Consider the following 22,532-nt stretch of genomic DNA (forward strand, 5'->3'; position numbering starts at 1 on the left):
AAGCTCCACAGCTTTTTCTGCAATCTGGCTGAGCCTGGAATTTCACCTGATAGTGTCCCCCCCCCACTGCTTTTGTTTCTTCTTCCTCCCTATTCTGAACTCCATTAACAGTTTCTCCTGGGAGCACTGCCTTAATAAATAACTTGCGTTTGAAATCTTTGCTCAGGTTTTCCTTCTGGGATGACCTGACCTCAGATAAGGAATAGACTTCAAGCACTTTTTTGGAGCCAGGAGCGTTACGGGCTGGCCACTGTAAAAACCTCTACCTGGCAGGAATGGAAAGTATCCAGGCTGTTTTGTGTGTAGTGATTATAGCCTGGTCATTACCTGGCAGCCAGATTCTCCGCTGTCAAACAGATGCCTCTTCTGAGAGTGAGAATGTGTGCTCGACACAGAGGCTATTTGGCCTCTCTTAGCAAGTGCTGTTGAAGGTCTCTCCTTGAAGAGTAGAACTCAAAGCCTCTTCCAGCATCTCTAGAAAAAACCTTTGTCCTTGATTGGCCACTATTTGAAACTCATTGCCTAAACTGTGTGTATGGCTCTCTTCTGGCTCAGACTTGCTGTTTCCCGGTGGGTATACAGGTAGTGAATGATTAATTTTAAGTGCCTGTAGGAAGTGCAGTGGGGAGCACACTGAAGGCTGAATGAGTTTGCAAAGAGTGTTTTAAACATTATCCTAGTTATTTCAAATCTGCAGTCGATTCGTGATATGAGTACAGAATACAAAATGATGATTCACAGATGGATCCACTGAGCACTCTTAACTGCATATTCAGGTGCAGGTGAATGATGCTACAAGGAGAATCGGGATTCAAGATGAGAGCTAGCATAAAAGGAGAGAGCAGGATGTGAAAAATTGTGACAGAGTTGCTCATTAGATACTACCAAGAACTTGTAGTTTTACACAAGGGTGGGACAGAGCTCACCTGCTGTGTTTGATGACGGTTCCATGATTTTTCACCATGATACCCTACTGCCTCCTAAATTACAAATAAAAACCTTTACATGGGAAAGGGGATTATACAGATGTGTATCTAGTTCGTTCATTAATTCAGCAAGTATAAAATGATAACCTACTCTGGTCAAGATGATTAATTAGATAAAATATTACTCTTCGGGCAATGAAATTATTCCATGTAAATGAGCTAATTACAAAGAACAGCCCTAGAAGCTTTAGACCAGATTCCTTGTGCTTAAGGATCACTATATGACAGTGGGTCCCAGTCAAACAGGCTTTAGATACCTAGAACTTTTAAAAGGGATCATATGATTAAGTTAGTTCCACTAGGGTAATCTCCTTCATGTAAGGTTACCTGATTAGTAACCTTATGATTACATAGTCAGATAGAGTTTCTTCTTCTCAGGAGGGACAGCCTTTTTATTCTATTCAGACCTTTAACTGAATGGGGAAAGCACACCCTTGTTAGAGAGAGCAATCTGTATTATTCAGTCTACTGATTCTGATGTTATTCTAATTCAAAAACACCCTCATGTACACATCCAAATATGGTTAATCAAATATCTGGGTACTTTATGGGCCAGTCAAGTTGACACATAAAATCAACTATTATAGTTGGGTCATTTTTTTACCCACTCCAATAATCTCTGTCTTTTATTTGGGTTGTGTAAACCATTTACATTGATTGTGATTGTATGTGTGGGTTCAGGTTACCATTTTTTTTTTTTTATGTTTGTTCCTTCTTTTTCATTTTATCTGTGTCCTTCCCCTTTCCTGTCTCTTTGGACTATTAGATCTCTTCCCCCTCATCTAGTATTCCATTTTAACATATCTATTGTTTTTAGACTATATATCTTTTATGAGATTTTTAGTCATTGCTCTAGGGGTTATAATACACACTTTTGACTTTTAACAGTGTACTTAGAATTAACTTTTTACTACTCCAAGTGAAATGTAGAAAACTTAACCAACTCAGATGTCCCTTTACCTTCCCTTCCTTATATTACATTGGTTCATATATTACATCTACATACATTAAAAACGCCTTCAGAAAATATTACGATTTTTTCTTTCAGCTGTGAAAAATATTTAAAGAACTGAAGAGAAATATAGTCTATTATATTTACCTATATAGTTAACATTTCTGTTTCTTTTACTTTATTTCAAATGTTTTAAGACTACTTCCAAAAAAAAAAAATTCCCCCTCTTTGTTTATTTTCTTCTCAATTATTTTAGAGGTCTTCAGACAATGAATTCTCCTAGTTCCTGCCATCTTAGAATGTATTTATTTCACCTTTATTCTTGAAAGGTATTTTCAATGGATAAGATTGCCAGGTTGACAGTTCTTTTTAGCATTTTTTAAATGTTCTGACCACCATTGTTTTAGAGAGAGATCCACAATCATTCAAATTATTATTCTGTTATATATAGTACATCATTTTTCTCTTAGTTTTTCTTTAGTTTTCAAGAAACTTTTCTTTAGTTTTCAAGAAATTTTTCTTTAGTTTTCAACAGTTTTTTAAAGATATTATTTATTTATTTGACAGACAGAGAGGGAACACAAACAGGGGGAGTGGGAGAGGGAGAATCAGGCTTCCTGCTGAGCAGGCAGCCCCGATGCAGGGCTTGATCACAGGACCCGGGTCATGACCTGAGCCAGGCAGACATTTAACTATTGAGGCACCCAGGTGCCCCTCCCCCAGTTTAATTATATGTCTGGACCCAAATTTCTTTATGTTTATCATGTTTGGGTTAATGAGCTTGTTAAAACCATAGGTCTACATTTTTTACCAACTTGAGAAGTTTAAGCCATTATTTTTTTCAAGTTTTCTTTTTCTTACCTGACTTTTTCTTCTTCTTCTGGGGGCTCCAGAAAATTTTGGGTATTGTTCCACAAGTCCCTGGAATATGTCCATTTACTTTTCAGTATTTTTTCTCCTTATATTTTGAATGAATGATTTCTAATCATCTATCTTCCAATTTAGTAATCCATTCTTTTGTCATCTTTATTCTGCTACTGAACCCATCCAACGAGTTTTGTTATTTTCAATACTTTAATTTTTAGTTCCAAAATTTCTATTTGGTTCTTGTTTTGATTTCCTTTTGCTTTGCTGATAATGTCTATCTTTATATTCATTTCAAGAGTGTTTGCCCTTAGTTCTTGTATCATTTTTCATAATAGCTGCTTTAAAGTCCCTGTCAGATAATCTGGCATCTATACAACTGGGTATTGGTTTTAAGATTTTCCTGGTTGTTCCTATACTGACAAATTTTGGATCATGTTCTGGACATTTTGCTATGTTATGATAGTCTGGGTCTTGGTTAAATCCTTAGGAGAATGTTGGTATTTGGTTTAGAAGGCAATTGACTCCGTTGGATTGAGGCCACAAATTCTGACCAGGCTTTTGAGGGTTGTGGTTTTAGTGTCAGTTCCATTTTCAAAGCCTTTGAAATGCTATTTATATCTGTCCTGTGTTTGCTACACCCAGTTGCCAGTCTAAGATTGGTGGTAGTCTATGTCTTATTTCAGTTCCCAGAGCTTTTAGTATAATGTTTAGGATCAGATCCATGTATATAAAGCTCAGGAGTAAGCCCAGAGTTTATAAACAACTTTAGCAGTCGTCTCTCCAAATTTATCCCTTTTGATTGATATCCCCAGTACTTTCTGGCCAGAAAGCTGGAGATCTGGTTGTCCTTCTTTCTTGTGCACCTTACATTACCACATCCTCATCCAGGGTCAAGGAACAGGAGGACAAAGGAAAAGGAAATGGATTTGTCTAACCTACATGGGACCACAGATCCTGACACAGGAAGGTTTCATCCCTCAGAGTTGTATAGTTGTGGGTCCCCCACTGTGACACTACCGCTGATAGGATACCCCTAAACTAGAGGGTTTCCTTGTGAGCTTCCTCTATCCATGCTGATGCTCACTTCCAAATTTCAGGATGAGTTGAGTCTAGGCCAGTTACTAGAGGAAACAAAAAGGTAAACTCACTGTCAGTTTGGTTATACTTAAAATTCCGATCTTCTCCAATTGCTCTGCTGTTTGTTCTTCATAGTTCTCAGATAGCTGGTCAGTGCATTCTTTCCAGGATTTATAGCTGCATTCGGTGACAAAGAATAAATTGTGCTTACTGTGTCTTATCCAGCATAAAAAAAAAAAAAACATGGTTAATTTCTGAACAAAGTTCATGAGCATGCCATAAATAATAAGATGATAGTAAATATAGTAGTGAAATACACCATACTGCAGTTCTGCTTAAGCCATGGCATTTTGTTCTTCATTTGAATATAAGATCATTAATATAAGATCCTTTAATATAAATATAAGGCATTTATATAAATATAAATTACATCCAGTTGCAACTCATTTGTTCAATATAAGAAATATTTATAGAACAGCTATTTCAATCAAGGCAATTTACTAGTCATTACAGGTATAATACTATTTCACATGGTGTTGGAGGCAAACCAGTTGTGTGGCATTGTAAAAGCAAAGGTACAATAGATATTCTATTGTTATTATGACAATTGCTTTATTTGGAAAATCCACTCATCATCTAATTTTAGCCTTGTATTCTTAATTCAGTAGGCAGTCATGTTTACAATATTTAGGAAAAATTACTATTTTGACAGATTGATCAGCTATTTCTTTAAAACCCTGGATAAGGCCTATTTTTTCATCCAACTGTTGAAAAGTATCCACATTTTAACCTCTTTGATCTATGGCTCTTTTTGGGTACCCAATTACACAATTCATCTGCTTTCTTAAGGAGTGAGTAGTTAAATCACTCTTTTGCTGTATCACTAAAGATTATTTTCCTGAACTATTGTGAATATTATTAACTGATTTATTTACTATTTTTGTGAGAAACATTAGCAAATTCAACATGTGAGCAGGCTTTATCAACCAAGCCTACAAAACCCAGACTGTAGATAAACAAAAGCCTAAAGAAGACTTCTTTATTGGAAGCAACAGATTTTATTTCTTAGCATGATCAAGTGTTAGGATTGCTTTTCGGTTTACTGAATGGAAAGGGTTCATATTATCAGATATTCAATAAATACAAAGTAACTGATGAACTGGTGAACTTTAGTAATATTCAATAACCTGGAGTCATTGCTAAGTTTGGCATCATTAAAGAAAAGTTCTGCCTAGAGGAGGTACATCAGAGTATTTTTTTAAAAGATTTATTTATTTGATTTTTTGTGTTATGTTCAATTAGCCAACATACAGTACATCATTAGTTTTTGCTGTAGTGTTCAGCAATTCACTAGTTGCATATAACACTCAGTGCTCTCACAACACGTGCCCTCCTTAATGCACATCACCCTGTTACTCCCCACCCCCTCCCTTCTGTAACCTTTAGTTTGTTTCCGAGAGTCCAGACTTTTTCATGGTTTGTCTCCCTCTCTGATTTCTTCCTGTTCTGTCTTCCATCCCTTCCCCTGTGGTCCTCCGCATTACTTATGTTCCACATATGAGTGAAATTATATTTATTTGAGACAGAGAGAGAGAGAACAAGTGAGCATGCAGGGTGGAAGGGCAAAGGCAGAGGGCGAGAGAAACCCAAGTAGATTCTGTGCCGCTGAGTGTGGAGCCCAACACCGGGCCCAATCTCAGGACCCTGAGATCACAGCCTTCCTTGACAGGATCATGATTCTAAGATCAAAACCTGACCCGAAACCAAGAGTCTGATGCCCAACTGACTGCACCACCCAGGTGCCCATTATCAATTAAAACAAAAGCCTGTGCGTGCTTTAGAAATAAAATATACATGTCTGTAATGAAGAAGTTCACTAAAGCAGCAAATGCTGCTCACTATAAAATGAGAAGGCAAAATTTCCCTCAACTCTGCTCCTTAGGAGCAAAAAACAAACAAACAAACAAAAAACTAGAGTAAGAAGGATTCAGAATAAAATTCTGGCTCTTACTCATTCTGTTTCAGAATCCTGAGCAAGTCACTTAGCTTCTCTAAATCTTGGTGTATTCACCTATAAAACGGGATTATAGTATAACTTACTTCATACAGTTGCTACAAGGATAAGATAATATGAGAAGATTTAATGCCTGGCACACAGTACACAGTAAATGATTGCTATTATGATCACTAAAGGAGTTATTTAGTAGAGTTCAGCATTTTGTCAGAAAGGGAAAATCTTTAAGTGGCAAAGACATCTCTGGTGATTATATCCAAGCTACTTATCTAGCAATGTCATTTTTTTCTCTCTCATCATTATAGAATATGTGTGGATTTGAGGCTTCCATAATATTCTCAATTAGAAGTAATACCAATATAGTGAAGTTTGTTTCTATCCGTTCCTACTATTCTCTTCAATGCCTGTTTATTCACTTTTCCCCCACTCGTTTATTTGACATTAATTGAGCCTACCAAATGCCAGGCACCATGCTAGACATGGTGAATAAAAAGATAATTAAGACTCAGCCCATCTCTAAAGGACACCCAATCTTTAGCAGAAAGATAAACATTGACATCAGAATTTCAGTGGTGTGTTGGAGACATCTTGTATCTTTTCATAATAGCCAGCTGTTGAAATTCCAGGAATTTTTCAATTTGTTAAAAACACTGTCATTACTTAAAAAATGACATAAGTATATAATTATATTAAAATACAGGTAATATTAGAAACTCATCACGATCATTTTGCTAGATTTTACTATTATCTATGCATTTGAGTTTACTTACATCTATTATTTCTGTATGCTGGAAATCTTACCTAATGGTGTGTTACTATACATCTTTTTCCAATTCCATGCTTCATGATTACCATGCTGGCCATTTGAAATCAGCCCTGGTAGAGCATTTACACCATGGGAATTGACAAACATTACAAATGACGACTCTTTTCCCTAGAACTACTTTCGTCTAACAGTGCCAGCATAACAATTCTTCTAATTATAACACACTGCGATATGTATCATCAGAGAGATGTATAGGATGCTATAGGAATACAGATGAAGTGATCCGTGAACCACTGACTAGAGAAATGAAAGAAGGCTTTGTGGAGAGGGATATTTGCATTGATGACATTTAGAGAATTTGGCTCTTTAGCAACCCCGAGGACTGGAGCAGGTCTTCTGAAAACGTGACAGACAGTATTATTACTATTCCCAGCTATTCACTCCATCTTCCTGTTTTATATCCCTACTCAGTGCTTTTGAACTTGGCCTTGTGAACCAATTTAGTAAGTGGCATGTTGGTGGACACGAGGTAAGCCACTTTAAGAACCCTTATATGTGCTTCCAGCTCTCTTGCTCTTAACCTTTGCCTGGAGAATGTAATGATTCATATAAATGCAGTTCCTTCATCCTGGGTGCTAGAATGAGAAGACATATAAGGCAGAAATGCAGACAACTCTCACTAATTTCAGCTGATTCTAAGTAGCATCAGCGGGCATGTTAACATGAATAAGAAATTAAATCATTGTTGTTGTAAGTTGTTGATATTGGAGAGTCATTTATTACCACAGCATAATATATTGAAAGCTGACTGTTACTTTTAAGGTGGGATTTAACATTAGCACTTTCCTGCTTACTTATCATTGCCAGGGAAACTTTCTTGTAAGCAAAATGAATCTCTGATATACCCAAAATGCTTTCGGAACATGTTTGGAACCTTCTTCCATGGAATTTCTCCTGATGGCACAACGTACAGGTAGAATTTGGTATAGCCACTTCTAAGAGCAGGAAACTATAGAAAATAGATGATGAGAATTCTAAAATCACACTACCTGTATTACAGTTTTTGCTCAAAGCCAACACTGCATAAAACTCAAGCATGCATATATCATCAAAGAGTTAAAACAAGAAGGAACCTACATAGTCACATCATGTAGCTCCTACATTTCGTGGTTAGTAAAGCCAGGGCTCAAGGCAGTTGAGTGGTTTTTGTAAGAAGTGAGCTAAGAAGCTGCCATACAGCTCCTGTTCCCTAATTTCCAGTGTAGATTCCTGTCTTCTACATCATCATCATCATCATAGTCATCATCAATAACTAACATTTGCTTTATACATATAAATTCATTTAACCCATGTAACTTGTTTAATAAAAATGGAAAAAGAGGTAAGCATTATTAATTCTTATTTTTAAATAATAGAAAGCTTAAAGAACTCACCCGTGATCACACAGCTTTAAAGTGTCATTAGGATTCATAGCCTCACATTTTATCACTGGGCCCAGTTTGCCTCACTCATACTGCTCCATGAAGTACTAAGAGATTCGAACTATAAACAGGACATTCTTTTCTTTCTGAGAGCCAGCATGTTTTTTTCTTACAAAGGTCACACTGTTGCTTTAATCTGAATAAAGTGATATTTTATTTTGAGAGATGTATCACTTCTCAAATTACTATCTGCTCTAATCAAAACTACCTCCTCAGAAGACAGCCTTTTTTTTTTTTTTTTTGGAGGAAGGGGTATTTTCTTTGGTTTCTAGCTTTGACTCAAAATGTTCTCTTCAAGATTACTAGAAAGTAATGACCAATAACTTGGTAGAAGTCCATTATAGAATTATAATATGTGCTAGAGAAGGGATCGATATTTTTTGGAGAGTTACCATCTTAGAGTCCATGTCAGGAAAGGAAATGTATAAATGTGCCCAATAGATAAAAATGTTTATTTTCCCATTTTATTGGTTAAGCCAACCGAAGTCTCTCTCCTTTCACATTCAGAATTTTTAAAAACTTGTGAGGATCAGTTTACAGTAACTTTTGACATTAACCAGATATGAGTTGAGAATATTTTGACATTGGAGAACGCTCATGAAATTAGCCTAAGGCTTAGGTTTTTCTTTTGCTTTCAGAGGAAGCTCCCTGAGAGCAGAGGGAAAATGGTCTCATTCTTTAGGTTTCTTGATTGCTTTCTTTTTCCAATTTACCTTGCATCTGAAGACATGGTTTTTTATGAAAGAATTCCACAACAAATGAGAAGTTAATCCTTAGGGTTACTAAATTACCTGATGGAATTATTCTCCTATTCTCGATGTTGCCTCTATTCCCCCAGTCCTTTCCCAGAGCTTTCCACCTCTGGAACAAAGTGCCAAGGAAGTGCAGCAGTCTAGGAACCTGACAGAAAAGCATCCTGGTGCACCCCATCTATCTCAAAGCACCCTCAAGTAGATCAATCCATACTGTCATCAAAATTACATATATTTTACAAGCAAAAATCAAAACCACTATTGCTTTTTATTTGTCTTCGGAAACACTGGAGCACAGAGAATGTAGGGAAATTGCTCCAAAATATTGAGAAAAGTATGACTGATAAAATCGTAGAACCTAATGTACTTTTTTTTTTAAATATATTTTTTTCAAGACTTTATTTGTTTATTTGTCAGAGAGAGAGAGAGAGTGCACAAGCAGGCAGAGTGGCAGGCAGAGGTGGAGAGAGAAGCAGGCTCCCTGCCGAGCAAGGAGCCCAATGTGAGACTCGATCCCAGGACCCTGGGATCATGACCTGAGCCGAAGGCAGCGGCTTAACCGATTGAGCCACCCAGGCGTCCCGCTAATGTATATTTTTTTTTATCAAGAGACTAAAGCCTCTCGTTAATCTTTTCACTTCAGTTTAGCTCTTAGCATTTCTTTTGTGGATAAGTATTCCTTATCCACAAAACAATCTGATTCCCTGTATCACCTACATTTATATAGGGTAAAATCTCATGATCATTTGGTGTTTAGCGAAGTGAAGAAAGAATAAGAACAGAGCTTTACTGAGTTTTCCTGAACTACTTTTACTTTTGGATGAAAATCCCTTTTATATAGGAATTATCTCTATCTTTGAGATTTGCCACCTGGTGAACAGAAGTTAGTTGACAGTTTACTTATATTAGTACTAGAATTCATTCATTGAGCTTTCTTAAATAAAAAAAAAAAAGAATAGAATTAGGAATTATGCTAAAGAAAGAAGATGTCATAAATGGTGTAGCAACTTGTTTTGATGATTAAATTTAATTCTAGGCCTTTGGTTTAGAAAACTGCTTTTAATATCTCTGCTTTAGAATTTGGTCTAGTAGAATATGCTAGTTTCTTTTATTTCTTTATAAGCTTACATCTTTCTCAACCATTCATACACACACACACACACACACACACACACACACACATATACATATATACACTTTATTTTTTATTCAATTGTTACTTTAGCAGTGTCTGCAATTAAGAACCAGCTCACTAAATGAACTGTAATTATTGCAAATTGTGGTAAGCACCAGTAATTAAAATGTTGCAGTAATGCTAGCCAGCTTTGCTAGATGCCCTTTGAGAGTAGCATAAAATGATATTATGTCTTTAACTGGTATTTGTATTACAGATGAGAAAACCTGGAAATTCAGGCCTTCAGACTCCTTTGGCTGTCTTTAGAGCATAATGTAAAGTGGGGATTAGCAGTTATCTAGTGAATTCAAACTGGGAAGATAGTTAATTTGGTTAATTCCCCAGCAAAAGTGGCTTTTTCTTTAAAATGTACAGTCTTTAGGGCATAAACATACATGGCTTCCCCACGAGGGGAAAATGAACAATAAACTCTAATCTCTTCTTTGTGTTTGCAAGATGCTAATAGTGAGCCTTCTGGGTACAAAAGCAAGACAGAACTCCTTCAATACGCACCCATCTTTTGAGGATCCTCACCCAGCTGCTACCCCCAGTGAACTCTCCAGCTGTGTAGTCATTTGGCAGAGTGCACTGTGATGCATAACTTAAGCTATTTGTGTGTGACTCCAATACAACTGGTGAATATAGGCTGTCCACAAGGAAACCCCTTAACTTATTGCAAATGAAAAACAATGGATTCAATGGTCGTGTGGTCATGAAAATGATCTCAATTTCAGTTTTAACATTGACTGGATCCATTTGTTGACGTATTTGATTATTTGCTTCTTTTCCACCTTTGCTCAAGGTGATCCAAAAAAATGTCATCTGATTAACCAAAGGTTGTGAATTAGAGGAAGACTAGGTAATATATTTGTGAAAACAGTGCTAATGAATAAGTAATACATTTGATAAGATTTAAGTTCAATGAATCTCCATAAGGGCCTCAGAGGATACAGAGATTTGGAGTTGGGGATACTGTTGTCATGCTACAAAGTGAAAAACATTTGCCACCTTGTGATCCTGAAAATATCCCCAAACATTCCAATTACAAAATCCAAGGCACAAGTCTTCCCATCCTGGCCATGATAGGTTATTGGATGTTGGAATAATTTTCCTACCACAAACAATTGTGAATCTAGGGAAAAAGTAAAATCAGCTGATTTTAGACTTTGTATGACAAACAGAACAGCAGGTTTGATCTTTGCAAACAGGTAAACAGGTGCAGTCAGTTTTACACTCACCCCAGCACTCTGCCTGGGGGTGTTTCTCAGATTGAAGCATAGGGAAGTAGAGTCCAAACAGAGAACACTGGTCTCTCCAGGCAGAGAAAAGAGAAACCAGATTTATGGCTGCTGAGGTGACCAGAATTTTAATAAGCGGGATACTAGAAAATAGGGAGTAGCTTCAAGAAGAAGCCCCAAACATCCGCATAGTTGTACCCTTCCATCTTTCGCCAAGTAATAAGCTGAGTATACATAGGGTAAAACTCCATGGGACCTGGAAAACCACAGTTACTGAGGGTCTGTGGGATGATAGAGATTGTAGAGGATAGTCAGTCCTGGAAGACTTTGGAATCCATCTCTCTGAAAAAACCCAGTCATTCAGCTGAAACCATAGCAAGACCATACCATAAGAGAAGGACGAGCCCAGCCCTAAAGGAAGGGTTATTCTAGAAGATTTTAACAGAGCATAAAACTAAGCCTCAACAAAATCAAATTGTGCTACCACCAAATTAACTGCTGCTAGAACAAGTCTCAACAGTTTTTAAAGGCAGCATAATTTAGACTAATACACAATTCATAATGCCCAAAATTCAATAAAAAAAATTACTGGATGTACAAGAAAACTTTTAAAATATGACACAGAACCGGGAGAATTACAGTGGACAGAAACTAACCCAGGTGTGACAGGGGTGTTGGAGTTAGCACACAGGGTCTTTAAAATAGTTGTTATAAATATATTGATGGGTTTAAATAAAAAGATAATGTACAGGAAGCTAGAAATATATTTTTCAACAGGGAAATATAAACAATGAAAAAGTGAAAATTTTAAATAAATATAAATAATATAAGTGAAATAATAATATAAGTGAAATAAACATTCCAAATGCATAAGCTTAATAGGAGATTGAACACTTATGATAGTTAATAAAAACAATCCATATTGAAGTACAGAGAGAAAATCATTGACTTGTGGCACAGTATCAAATGAGCCTATATGCATGTGATATTGTAGGAGACAGGAAATGGCAAAAGAATTCTATAGAGAAAAAATATCTCAACAGTGGTCTCCACTTTGTGGGAGGAATTTACTGGGAAAGGACACGAGGGAGCTTTTTGGGAAGACAAAAATGTCCCTTGTTTTGAAAAGGGTGTGAGTCACAGAGTTGTATTTGTCAAATCTCATTGAGCTACATTCTTATGGTCTATTCATTGAAATCTTCTTTACGTTTTACTCTCAGTGTGACAAATTGTTAGTGTCATCTCTTCTCTCTCTACTTTTTTTATAGACTCTTTCAGTGTTCCTTTTCTTAACCCCACGGTTAAATATTCACGTTTCTAAGTTTCTGTCCTTGGCCTTCTCTTATTTCCACTTCAGACATTCTCTTGGGACCTAAGATGTGATTAGTACAGTACAGCTGTTCAGTGCTTGATAGGTAGATGGATGGATGCATAGTTGGATGGATGGATGGATGGGTGGATGGATGGATGGATAACGAGACAAGTAATGAGTCCTCTCCTATTTACTTTCATTCTGTTTATGTGTCAGGCACTTTTCCAGGTGCTGAAGGCACAGTTGTGAACAAAGCAGAAAAAAAAAATTCTGTTTTCTAGTGTTCACATTTTATTTATAGTGAAGTCTTGGTGCAACTTCCAATTTCAGGTTCACGTCATTTCCCAGATAGGAGCACACCTATCTCCGAGTTGTACCTTGTAAGTCAATGTCAGCATAAAATTATTAAGACCTATATCTGATTTGTTACTCCTATATATTTTAATATGTTATGTACATAAATTATATGCATTTTTGTCATGTTCAACTTTATCTGTACTTTAATACCCTATGCTCTAGTCATATAAAATTATTTTCTATTTAACTCTTTCACTGTGTATTTTTGCATAAGGGATTCCTTCAGCCTAGACTATCCTTACTCTTCTCAGTCTTCACCTTCAGTGTCTCCTTGTAGAACTCTTACTCCTTCTTCAGAGATGCTTAAGAGATCTCTTAAGATTTTCTTTTCGGGGCGCCTGGGTGACTCAGTGGGTTGAGCCTCTGCCTTCGGCTCGGGTCATGATCTCAGGGTCCTGGGACCGAGCCCCGCATCGGGCTCTCTGCTCAGCAGGGAGCCTGCTTCCTCCTCTCTCTCTCTGCCTGCCTTTCTGCCTACTTGCGATTTCTCTCTGTCGAATAAATAAATAAAATCTTAAAAAACTAAAAAAAAGATTTTCTTTTCAAGGTTTCTTTTTAATACTCCCCTTAATTATTATGTGTAAGTTTATCTGTAAACTGGGTGTTGGTACAGGTTACTCAGCCATAAACAGACTATACTTTGAACATTAAAAAAAAAAGGATACAGTAGAATTAGAGGTATAAGACCAAATAAAGCACTGTTGGTCCAAAATATTCTATTCAGGAGAGAGCAGAGAGACAAGTAGGATGTTCAAATGCAGAGGTGGAACCCAGTGTTCAGGAGTAAAGATTGCCAGGGACATGAGCCAGCTACCAAGTACAAGACTGGACTCCATCTATACCGAAATCTCAGAGGCACATGTCTCTTCTAGGGGTTTCATATAAAAAGGGCTGTAAGTCAACAGCTGACTGATTAAAATTTATGTAAGGATAGCTAATGGCCAGGAGAACGGGACATGGGGAACACTTTTGCCCTCAAACACAAAAGAGACCTACGACAAAATTTAATGCACTGTAGACTAGAATAATACTGTTGCCATTTAACTGGCTATGTGACACGGGCAGCTGCTGTGGGTGAGTTTGGGAGCACAGTCTGATACCCTCTCCAAAAAGGAGTTTGTTACACTACTTGTTAGACTGTTTACCTTTTAGGGCAGTAAGGCCATGGATGGAGGTTATACTAAGTTCTTCTCTCTATCTACTATTATGTGTGGCCCATTGTAGGCACTGAAAGTTCCCTTTTAACAATAAATCAACAGTTTTCAGTGAGTGGAGCAGTATTCACACAAAGCTTTCTTTAGTCCTTAGACATGCATTCTTTGTTTGGGATTGTGATAGGTTTTGTTGCCATGAGAACATTTTACCACGAGAACATTGTCAAGACAGTAATCTAAAGATGTCACATCCAAATACCAAGCAAATAGATCAGTTCAAAATCAGTTAATACTCTTTATATTATATAGATAAATGATACTTCTTTATTCTTTATTTTTCATTTCATAACTGATTATCTTAATATCATTTATAATTATCCTAATTTATGAAGCTGTTCTCTGTCCTTGGTAAGAATGGATTTCCTGGATATTTCATAGCATTTTGCCCATGTTGTTCTGTGGAGCACTGCTTCAAGGAGATGTTAATAGATGCACTATGTACGGATATAGGTTTTAGAAGTGCAGCCATCCTGATCTCTGTCTAAAAGATTCACAATGCATGTTAATATGCTAAAGACTCCAAGAAGCCCTGGGAGGCGGTGGGGGAGAAGATGATTTTTAGCACACAGGTACCCAAAGAGTTTATGACAAAACACTTTCTTCATGACAAATAAGGAACATTTGGAGCAGTGCTTCCTGAGAGTAACAGTTTAAGAGATTTCTTCTAAAGAGTAATAATTATCGGGGCACCTGGGTGGCTCAGTAGGTTGAGCCTCTGCCTTCAGCTCGGGTAGTGATCTCAGGGTCCTGGGATCGAGCCCCGCTTTGGGCTCTCTGCTCAGCAGGGAGCCTATTTCCCCCCACCTCTCTCTGTCTGCCTCTCTGCCTACTTGTGATCTCTCTCTCTGTCAAATAAATAAATAAAATCTTTTTTAAAAAAAGAATAATAATTATCTTCTTTAGACACAGAACCAAATATAATGAAATTGTGACAGCATTTGGAGTCAGAAGTCATAGGTTTCAGTCACCTAAACCAGTTACGAATTTGTCATCCGGGAAAGTTCTTTAACCTCTTTGAAGATTACAAAGGCTATCCTGCAGGTATAAGATGCTCAACAAGTACTGGTTTTATTTTTCTTATTTTATAATCCCCTCCCACATTCTGATGATGAGATCAAGTACCAGACTGTGGGCCCAGCTGGAGCTGACCATCCCTTAAGGGATGGGCCTCCCTGATAGCACCTGTGCTTCTAGAGAGCCAGGTGGGGTACAGTGATATTGAGACTAGGCAGGAGATAGGTGGGGAAGTGGTTAGTCCACCCACACGTTCTCACATGCTGCAAAATGCAGCTGGTGATTGTTCTCTCAAGAGAAGGCTACTAGCATGCATATCAATGAAAATAAGTCCTCAGGTCTAGTTTGGCACGGGTGCCTTAGTTACTAGCCCCTGCTTTAGGGAGGTCAACAAGGAAGTTCTCTTTTTCTGTGAAACAATCATAAAATCAGCCAGAAGAGTTAAGGTTAATACTTTTCAAATACAATACCTGGAAATTTCTTTAGGCTATAACTACAACATCATCTGTAAGCTTTTTCTGTATTAAATTATCCAATGCTAGTTACAAATCAAAATGTTGAGCGAGTACTAAAACTTTAAATATGGTTTTCCACAAATTTTAAACAGATGCAGCTTTAACCTAAGAGCCTTTCATATCCATTTCCTCATCCTGCTTGTCCTAAGAAATGACTAGCATGGACATTTTGGTGGAAGGGGTGTCCTGACTAAAATGGAGCTTAGTTTCTCTGAGACTACCAACCCTCTGTACCCTCACTCCCATCCCATCCCTCCTCCCATGACCCATCCTCAGCCCATGGCAAAATGTGAGCAAAAGCACATGCCATGTAGTCTATGTCTTTTCTAGAAAAAAAAGTCCCCTTTGTCAATTTTCCTCACACATCGAATATACCTTCACAAGGACGACAGCAAATTGAGCAATATAAGCTAAAAGATGCAAAAGACTGAAAATTAAATGTTTAAAAAATAAAACTATGTTTTTCTCTTGGAAATCAAGAGTCATGACATGCGATCCAGAACTTAGATGTTTCTAGGGAATAGTTCTATTGTCAAACCCAATGTCAGATAAATTGTGACTCCAGATGAGAAGGATGCCTGGGTAAGGCACACAGCAAGTTTTGTAAAAGAAAAGACAACCCAGAGCAAATATGTTACCCACCCTTCCTTCCTTCCTTCCTTCCTTCCTTCCTTCCTTCCTTCCTTTTTCTTTCTTTTCCCTTCTTTTTCTCTCTCTCTCTCTCTTTCTTTTGTAGTGAGCATATGAAGTAGTTCCAGATGGTGAGCAAGTGGCCAGATTCAAACAAGTTACTAAGCTTGCTGGCATAAGAGAACCTGCTTAGTGGTGACACACAAGTACTGAATCCCCACAGTCCTGCTTCCTGGTGAAAACCCGAGAGAGCAAACTAACAATAGAGAAATGAGTACTGTAATTTATCTTGGAGGCCATTTAGGTTGTTTATCCCAAACTACATTTTGATTCCAGTTACAGTTTAATTATGAGTATTTGTTCTCTAACAGAGACTAAACAAAGGGTAACTATTTTCTTTTATCTTTTTCTTTGTTATGAAAATTTCAGTTTCATGTTTGCCTCTCCTCTCTCCTTAAATAGTGTCTCATGCTATGTAAACGCATTCAGCTCAATTTCTTCCCACTCGGATGAAGTCTCTAAAACTAACAATAAGAGCAGGAGTTTTTACATATAAGAAATGTGTGACTTAATAATGTCTTATATATTTCTTGAGCTTTTACTGCGTATATCTGACGAGTTGCTTCACTTGTAAAGGAGACACCACCAAGACTCCGGGCATCAAACAACTGACATAAATTTTGACAGTGGAGGAAACCCACTAAGTTTAAATACGCCTCTCCAGCTGTAACTGGCAAGGTGTTTTTGTTTCTGATCATGAAATGGGAAGTTATAAAGATACAGAAGGAAGGTGGGTTATGCTCATTCTCTTTCGTGTATCTCTCCCACCGTTTCTGTCCCAGGCTAGCAGTGATGGATTTGCTTTGTTTCGGAGCCCATAGTCCACTTGCAAAACATGTTCTGTATCTGGTTTTGCAGCTGCTCAAAGGTTAGTTTCAGCACATAATTTTTGTCAGATAGACTGCTGAGGAGTAAAACACCCTACACAATGCTTGCTGCTAATTTTTGTCATGGGAAATCACATTTTCCCCCTCTATATGCTATAGATGGGCACCCTGTGACTTGCTCGGCCATCTCTGGATTCTGCCTACATTGTAGTGATGAAAAATATTTGATAATCAGTTCTTTCTCGGTAGAAAAGATACTTCTGGTTTGGGTTGAAACTAAATTCTATATTGCTTTAAAAATTAATTGGTAATTAAAATTTGAAAAATATATAAAACATTGTATGCAACAATTTAAAAAGAACTTCTTTACTATAGAGAGCCCATAATTTTGATATTTAATATTCACTTTTCCTGACACAAGAGTAATACATTTTAATTGTTTTCATCTATCACTTGCATTATTGATCAGTTTTTTTTTCTTTTTTAAATAAACCTTCATTTATCCATTTTTGGGTTAGTTATTTTTTTGTGATTGTTCTCCAAAAAAACTATTTCCACTGCCATCTGTGTTTTGCATTGTCTTGCTTTTTATTTCATCATGAAAGGTTTTCATATTTCAGTTCATGTCAACTAGGATCTTCACGTGGTTTCAACATAGTTGATACACATTTATTGAATGAGAAAGAAATGGACAGTTTATCAGTAATAATCTGCATTTCATTCTATATGTAACAGTAAGTGTATACATTGTATTAAGTTGGTTTTATTTTTCAAAAGTTCATCTATGATCTTTGAATAATGAAAGGTATTCTGAATATGTGCATACTCATCAAACTTGATGCGGACTCAAACTCCTCTGTCCATAGCTCACACGCTTCACATGACACCACAGGTTATCAGGGAGGGGTTGAGGGCATTCACTTTGGATTTGCAAATCTCAATTTAGTATGTACTTACTACCTGCCAGATGTTCAAGTCACTTAAATTTCTGAGTCTCACTTTTCCAACCCTAAAATAGACATAATATTTATCTCATAGGTTTATCATGAGGATTATAAAATATAAATGTCTAAACATACATGATTAATCACTTAAATATACTCAGAAAACATGAAGCACAATTATGATTATTAATATGTTATTTCTATGCAATAATTTGATACAGAAATTAAAATATATCCAATTAATTTGAATATTTGAAAAATCATTTCTAATGAAATGGACTTGTAACTTACCAAAAGGTGTTATTCTACCAAGAAAGTGAGTATCATATTATAGGCAATAACTTCTTGAAACGATTTTTAAAGGAAGGTTTTTTTTGTTCTATTGTGACAGCTATAAAATTTTAATATAACTGTTAAAAGAAAGAGCTTTCTGGGGTACCTGGGTGGCTCAGTCAGTTGAGGGTCCAACTCTTGATTCTGGCTTAGGTCATGACCTCAAGGTTGTAAAAGTGAGCCACAGGTCCCAGCATGGATCCTGCTTAAGATTCTCTCTCTCCCTGTAATCCTCTCCCCAACTTCCCTCCCCCATTTGCATATGTGCTCACTCTCTCTAGGAAGGAAGGAAGGGAGGGAGGAAGAGTTTTCTTATGATTTCTCAACTTGAAAAATTTAAAGCACCATAGGACAAACCTTTAAAAGGGAGTGACTTTTACGGATATCTGAGGGCTTCTGTATGCACATTTCAGATTTCAATGATCACTTGAAAGCAAATGATTCCTTCTATAAGGTAATGTAACTTTTTATTTGAAATATAACTATGTTTTCTCTCAAGAAATTTCAGGGAAAAAAACAAGATTAAGAGTACAATATAAGAAAAGTAAATAATAGATAAAGAATAACTTACTGAAAGTGTATTTCTTAATAAATTATTCTGTATTTACTTAGGGTAGGTGCATGCCACCCATACGATCATGAGCTCATATACTACATTCAGAACTCTGCCATTTGGCTTGCAGTGAGGGACTCACAGAGTCACCTTCACTGATGCACCAGCAAGGTCCCCAATCTTATAGTCAGTAAGTTAATAAAGAAGGTCAAAATGTGGATACAGCATTGGAGAGACAATCTTAAAATATGATTGATTATAATACCCTTTTCTGGAAATACATTTTTGGAGGGAAGAGTTCATCATCTGGACTATATGGTTCAAAAACTGAGTATCTGGTGACTCCAGTTGCAACAAATATTTATCAAGTGTCCGCCAGGAACTAGGGAAAGTGCTGGGGAAGCAACAATGAGTAGAATACAGATTCCTTTCCTTAAGGATATCACTGTGTCTTGAGGCAGACACATAAATATTTGGAACATGCTCATTGTTACTAGAGAAAATGTGAATGGCTTATGAAGACAGTGAAGAATATGCATCCCAGACACTCCTAAACCAGTCTGTGGGAAAATTCTTGGAGGAGGTGGTACCATCAGAAGGGATACATGGATGAAGAGACAAGGCCACAGCTCGATAACCAAAGGATAATATGCTTCAGTCATGAGCTCTCTTTAGTTTCTATAAGACACAGGAATCAATATCTAAGCAACATTGACTTGAACATGGTAGGTAAGCAAAAGAGCCTATTAAGGCTTGGATAAAGTAGTAGGGAAAATCTCAAGTGGAAGCTAGCTTACCTTTTGTTTTCCATATAGTGCTTTTGCTGCTATTCTAGGACTGGTTTAAAAACACATTTTTTTTTAATTTTTTTTTTTTTTTAAAGACAGAACACACAGGGCACCTGGGTGGTTCAGTGGGTTAAAGCCTCTGCCTTCGGCTCAGGTCATGATCCCAGTGCCCTGGGATCGAGTCCCACATCAGGCTCTCTGCTCAGCGGGGAGCCTGCTTCCCTTCCTCTCTCTGCCTGCCTCTCTGACTAATTGTGATCTCTGTCTGTCAAATAAATAAATAAACCTTAAAAAAAAAAAAAAGACAGAACACACGTGTGCAAGTTGAGGGAGGAGGCAGGGGCAGAGGGAGAGGGAGAGAGAGAATCTTAACCAAGATCCATACCCAGCCTGGGTCCCACTGTGGGACTCAAGGTCAGGACCATGAGATCACGAGCCAAGTGTGAGAACCCTGAGCCAAAATAAAGAGTCTGACATTTGACCAATTGATCCTTCCAGGCACCCCCTGAAAACAGATTTTCTCTTGTTTTTTTCTCTTGTTTTATTATTCTTTGCTTTGAGAGTTACTGTGAAGAGTTCATATGTTTCTGCTACTTCTAATTTCTTATCTCAGTTTAATATATATAGAAACTCTCTTCTTTCTTTTTAAATGTAATGAATGAGTTATATTTCTCATTTATATATGAAACTACTCCTGATGGACTTCCAGTATTTTAAAATCTATCTCAGTGGGGAGGCATCTGAAAGATATTCTTACCCTCCCAAAGCACTATAATGGTAGTAATTTGGCTACATGCAGGATTCATTTTATATTGCTAAGCCCTTGCAGCCTCCTCAAATTGTCAACAGGAAGTGGGAGTTCCTTGACCACAAAACCTTTGGAATTATTAGTATTTTGAGGCCGCATTGAATGGGATTTCCTAATGTATCTTCTCAGATTTTGGCAACTAGGGCGGTGACCAGAGAATTCTTGATGCTGAGCCTTTGGGTCTGGATCATGTTTCCTTTTCATTATACTGTGGTCTGATGTTGGTAGTTTTTAATTTCCAAAACAAGAAACATCTGTTTAAAACATTTTTTTTAAACAATTGATAGGAATTTCTCACTTACTATTGGGGTGAGCTTTGTTGATGAGATAAAATTAATTTCTGTCATTCTTTGGCTCATACTAATTTCCTCTTAATATTTGCTTAAGGTAGTCAGAGTTGTCTTTGCAAAATAATAAATGTAGTGTATGCAAAAGCATTGATAATGTATCTCAACAAATAGACTGTTGTAATTATAAACAACTAAGTAGGTACATATAAACAACTAAGTAGGTACAGTTTGGGTCCCCTAGAAACAGATAGGAAGACATTCAGAATAAGAACTGCAAGTGATTTCTTGGGAGCAATTCCTGTGAAGGATGAAGGGGAGAGTGAGCAGGAAGGCAGGGAAGGCTTTCAGATTGTGACACAAGCTCGATACCTATGAAAGAAGAGAGGAAAGAAATAAGACACTGGAGTAAAGAGAGTTTCAGATACCATGTGGCTCTTGGAAAGTCTTAACCAGGCCAATGTGTAGTCCCAGAGCAAAAATGAACCATTGTGTGGGCTGCATTCAGCAAACAAGACTGGAATCATTTCCCTACTCAGAGACCGAGAAGTTCATCTAGAATACAACCTCAGCAAAGCTGAGGTGGAAGCTAAATATGTATTCTCTCTTGAGGTAGATCCTGAACAGTGTACATCCATGGCTGCCACCCTGGTCTTTCTCAGTATTTTGCTTCATATCATGGAAATCTCACTGACCAGAAAAACATACATAGGAAGGATTTTAAAAACCATTACAGTATAATAAATTATAGCAGTATTTTTAGTTATTTTGACAAAACAAAGTTTATTGAAAAAAATGAATGTCAGAGTCCTACTTAAAGAAAATCCTGCTGTAAGTCAATTATTTAAAATTGGTATTTTTGACCTTAAAATGTCTAGAGCCTCTTAATTTTTTTAACACTGATAGAGATTTGCAAAGATAATTAATGACATATTTTGTTTGAACGAAATTTAGCATTTTATTTCATTGCTGTATTAGAAAAGAGACTAATTATGCTATTTGGGACAACATGGATGGACCATGAAGGCATTATGTTAAGCGAAATAAATCAAGGAGAAAAAGACCAATGCTGTGCCATCTCACAAATATACAGAATCTAAACAAAACAAACAAAAAAATGAACTCACAGAGACAGAGAACAGATTGGTTGTTATCAAAGGTGGGAGGTGGGAGATGGGTGAAAAGGGAGAAGATGGTCAAAGGCACAAACTTTCGGTAATAAAATAAATAAGTTATGAGGATATAATTTACAGCATGGTGACTATAGTTAATAATATGTATTATGTATTTAAAAGTTGCCAAGAGAGATCTTAAATGTTCTATCATAAGAATAAAAATTATAACTGTGTGGTAATCAGTGTTAATTAGACTTATTGTTGTGACTATCTCACAATATATACAAATATTGAATCATTGCATTGTATACCTGAAACTACTATAATGTTTATATATATATATGTATATATATACATATATATATATATACACACACATAGTATCTCAATGAAAAAGAAGAATTAGAGTATTCTCTTATTCTTATAGTATAAAACAATAAGAGTATTCTTACTATGAAAAAATAAATA

The sequence above is a fragment of the Martes martes genome (assembly GCF_963455335.1).
Source record: "Martes martes genome assembly, chromosome: 5".
NCBI classification, from domain to species: Eukaryota; Metazoa; Chordata; class Mammalia; order Carnivora; family Mustelidae; genus Martes; species Martes martes.